At 34.9% G+C, this 4812-nt stretch overlaps 1 long non-coding RNA gene across 2 annotated transcripts in view; it reads right to left on the bottom strand.

The window, feature by feature from the left end:
- Positions 1-887: 887 nt before the first annotated feature.
- LOC137622027 (uncharacterized) overlaps positions 888-4812 on the bottom strand; it is a 184474-nt gene continuing 180549 nt past the window's right edge. Inside the window, exons 4-5 of one of the 2 annotated variants that reach the window (XR_011040330.1) lie at positions 4080-4141; positions 888-1354 (exon numbers count right to left, since the gene is read on the bottom strand). This is a non-coding gene — a long non-coding RNA (uncharacterized lncRNA). Of the gene's footprint in view, positions 1355-4074; positions 4142-4812 lie in introns of both variants that reach the window. The other variant, XR_011040329.1, reaches the window with a different exon arrangement.

The following is a 4812-nucleotide window of genomic DNA, read 5'->3' on the forward strand; positions in this document are numbered from 1 at the left end:
AAAAAAGAAAGTTGTTCAGTAGTAGGAATGTGGTAACTTTGCTCTTAACTAAGGCCTCCCGCATACGGGTCAATCTTCAGTGGACGGTGGCAGCAACTATTTCGTGGTGCCACAAAAAAGTGGAGAGGGAAGCTGTGAAGACTATATGCCACTGAAAATTGGCTAGTATGCGGGTATCCATAGTAACATATGCGCATGATGTATGTATAATATTATAAACTGTAAGAATTGTAATTTCATACTTTCTATAAAAAAAAAAAAAAATTAAAATTGTCCCATTTGTTAAGCTCAAAAATTCCTCAATTGTTGAGACCAAATCAGTATCGTCACGTTCTATACAATTGAAAATGGTAACAATGGTTCTATAAAATAACAAATACAGATACCAAACCGCTTGGGGAAAACACTGACGCGTATAAACCAAGGCAAACAAAACACAAAGTTGTTCCTGAATCGTTGCAAAACACTTTAAACAATATTATTATTTCTCAAACAATGGAAGCAGGTAATTAAATCAACAGGAACAAAGTCCAATGTTTAATCAACGCCAAACACAAGAGAACATTTGATTTTGAAATGGTGAAGAAATAACCTTCAAATTATAATAACATTCCATAAATCATTGGGAACAATAGCAATCCGTCAGAACAGCAAAGGGAATTGCAACGAACCCCGATAAACAAAAGATACCTATGAAATAACAGCCATTCATCCTCAACCAGCGAGAATAAAAGCTGTGTCCCTCACGAAGCCGTCTTCAGCAATCTCTCAGGGCCAGACGCTTCCGGGATCGTTAGGCGCACTTGTTTCGCCTTCCCAGTCAAATCTGAGAGAGAGAGAGAGAGAGAGAGAGAGAGAGAGAGAGAGGAGAGAGAGAGGGGGGCGGCTTGGATGTCTCAAAATTATTTTAGTCCATCCGCGAAGACTCCGTTCACTCTTGGGTCGATCGAATTAGTTTAAACTATGATCAAGTCTAACTTATTCTTGAATTAGTTTACCATGTTAATTTTAACTACCTTCGCTGGAGGTCTGTTCCATGTATTTGCTATTTTGTATGTAAAGGAATTTGAGAGAGAGAGAGAGAGAGAGAGAGAGAGAGAGAGAGAGAGAGAGAGAGAGAGAGAGAGAGAGAGAGCATTTATCAATTAGTTCGTTATGCATGATGCATAATTCTGACCATCCTTTACATTCAGATCTTCCAGCACAGTACTGCCCTGTTCGTAATACTAGGCATGCAGTTAATTCTAATAATCAGATCTTCTCCATCATGAGGCTCAATACTACACAGTGTTCTAGAAGTATTATTTCAGCTGTGATAAGTTGTGGAATGATCTCCCTAATCGGGTAGTTGAATCTGTAAAAATTTAAAAGTTCAGACTTGCAGCAAATTGTTTTATGTTGAAATGGCTAACATAAGTCTCTTTTTATAGTATATGTATGAAATATCTGTTTTGATGTTGTTACTGTTCTTTAAATATTTCATTTTAATTGTTCATTACTTCTCATATAGTTTATTTATTTCCTTATTTCCATTCCTCGCTGGGTTCTTTTTCCTTGTTGGAGCCTTAGCTTTATAGCATCCAGGTTTTACGACTAGGGTTGTAGATTAGCAAGTAATAATAATAATAATAATAATAATAATAATAATAATAATAATAATAATAATAATAATAATAACAAAAATGATAATAAAGAATCTCCCCTTATATAATAAAGAGCAAGTGTCTGGATATAAGCTTTGGAGTATTAAGTTTCATTGTGACCAATGGTCCCTTAATGAAAACCTACACTAGATGAACCAGACTTTGAATTGACAGTAAATTGTAAAATTACTCAACATTGAAAAACAAAATCTTAAATTCTGAAAGTCAGGGAGACAGGGTCACCCCAGACAGACCCTTTATGAAAATTACTTTCTCCTTTTAACCATTTTCACTTCCGTGAAAGATCGACTCGGTCGTAAATCACACTATTCGTGTTTCAAGCGTCAGCATTTTCTTCTTCTTCTTCTTCTTCTTCTTATTATTATCATTATTATCATTATTACTTGCTATGCTGATGCTAAAAGTCCAGGGACCCCAACAGGGAAAATAGGCCAGTGAGGAAAGGAAACAAGGAAAAATAAAATACTTTAAGAACAGTAACAACATTAAAATAAGTAATTCCAGTATAAACTTCAATAACTCCAACAAAATAAGAGGAAGAGAAATTAGATAGAGTGTAGCCTCAAGCAAGTTGCAACTTGCATAACGCAATCAGTCAACCAACGCATGCACACACTTACACAGATCAGCAAAGTTAATGTCCCTTGATGAAAATGAGTTTCTGATTACCCCCATTAATTAACCAAATTTGATATATCCAGGATATCCCTTCACCTCTAATTGAATTATTCATAGATTTTGCATAAATATAAACAATATAATATAAATCACGAAAAAATGAATAATAAAAATAATAAATAATAAATAAATAATATAAATAATATAAATAACATAATACATATAATTTTGGTTTTATCGCGTTTTCCATTTAAAGGTTTAAAATGCCACTCATGAATGGAAGAGGCAAGGAAGAGAGACATTGCCCTATCATGCAGGATAATGCCCTAGAGACTGACCATACATGCGTATGATCAGAGCCCAAGCCCCCTCTCCACCCACGCTAGGACCAAGGAGAGACAAGCAATGGCTGCTGATGACTCAGCAGATAGACCTTTAGGCACCACCTACCCCCATGCTTAGCCCACAAAGATGGTGAGGTTGCAACGACCAAAGAAACTATCCAATTTAAGCGGGACTCGAACACCAGTCCGGGACGTTACCATATCGGCCACTACAACCCGGTTTTTGGTTCGAATCCCACTCAAGTTCAATAGTTTCTTTTAGCATTGCAATCGGACCATCCTTGTGAGCTAAGTATAGGAGGGTTTGTTATTTGGAGGAGCCTGTAGGTCTTACCTGCTAAGTCACCAGCAGCCATTGCTTGGCCCTCCTTGGTCCTCGCTTGGGTGGAAAGGGGGCTTGGGCGCTGATCCTGTTTATATATGGTTAGTCTCGAAGGCATTTTCACAATCCTTTTCCTCTATCATTCATGAGCGTACTTTAAACCTTTAAAACTTCCAAAGGGAAGATTAAAAGCCATTAGGACTGTAGCGTAGGCTTTAAAGGCCATCAGCATTTGAAAAGCTTGAAAGGACTCTAATTTTCAAAACGAATTCATAGATTTTTCTCGAAAACATTTCATGAATCCCGTTAGTATTCAACAATTGGTACTTACTTTTTTCTCTTTTTTTTTTTTTAATTCTATTCTCAAAATTAACACCCTTCATTAAAAAGGAAAACTCTTTTCTGTTCAAACCAAAATTTTCCTTCAAATTCTTAATTATATTATTGATATTAATATTAATAAACTAAGTTTCTTGTTTACCCATTTCACTTTCATTTTGCCCCCAAAAAAAAAAATAATCATAAAATCTGTTTAAGGTCACCATATTATTACCTTCGCCAACGAAGTTGGAAGGAGATTATGTTTTACCCCCTGTTTGGGTGTTTGTAATTTGGATGGGTTTGTTAATGAACTGCTTCCTGGCCACAATTTTAATCGTAGAGCAATGAAAATTATAGAGATTAACTGTTATGTAAAAAGCTGGAAATGATGAAATTTTAGAAGGTCAAAGTCAAAGGTTAAGGTCAAGGGTCATACAAAATGTCTAATTCACGTAATCAGCCATAAGTTTGGACATCGTTGTCACAGAGACTTCAAACTTGGTTTATATTTAAGTGTATGAAAATCCACGCCAATTAATACATGTTAAGGTCAAAGGGCAAAGTCAAGGTTGAACAAAAGGTCGAGACATAAACTTCCGCGGTGGAGGTCTGCGCACTATTGAGTGCCCCTCTATTTACATATGTAATAGGCATCAGGTATTATCAAAACTGAAAGAAAAACCCGGACCATTGACAAGATAGGAGAGTTGTAAAACGCACGTAAATAAGAACAAACATTGCCAAAAAAAAAAAAAAAAAAAAAAAGTCCACCTAATAATTCTTAACTGAAATGAAATGACCTTACCTTACCTTGAGTAGATCTATGAGCCTCTGTCGTATGGGAACTTCGGACAACTGAGGTGAGGTTGGACCTGAAAACAAGAAATAATAAATCTTAATTTTACACATTTCATGGATATCATAAAATATAGTAAGTTACTGAACAAAACACTATTTAAAAACTCCAATTACGAAAGATTTAAATTCAAGTCTAGATCTATTGTAAGTTTAATTTTAGAAAAATGACTAGCAGGAATTTTTCTTATCTAGTGAAATATTAATGAAAATTAGTTTCTTTTTTATTTTAAGCCCTAATTTTATTTTCAGTAGTAATTTCTCGTATTACCTAGTTCCCGACGTTATTAACGTGTTGGCGTATTTCTTGTTTCTTATCATATATTAGTTTGGTATTTAATACTCCTTTTTAATATTCAAATTTCCTCTTCATTATTTCAGGTAAGATTCCAACCTCCAAATGTATCTTCTTTGCACTTCTTTTTATCATTATAAATAATAATGATAATAATAACTTTACTGTTATAGCAAGTATGTTTTTAAAGCGGCAAAATATTCATATGGAAGACATGGCTAATTGCCACCTTTTAAGATCGATGCAACTTAAGAAATAACGTTCTCCAGTGAGATGATATAATCATTATTAAGGTTTTTCAATGACGCCAGGATGTTGTTGTTAATATATGCTTGTAATAGAGTTCTCTCTCTCTCTCTCTCTCTCTCTCTCTCTCTCTCTCTCTCTCTCTCG

The sequence above is a fragment of the Palaemon carinicauda genome, chromosome 28, assembly GCF_036898095.1.
Source record: "Palaemon carinicauda isolate YSFRI2023 chromosome 28, ASM3689809v2, whole genome shotgun sequence".
Lineage (NCBI taxonomy): Eukaryota > Metazoa > Arthropoda > Malacostraca > Decapoda > Palaemonidae > Palaemon > Palaemon carinicauda.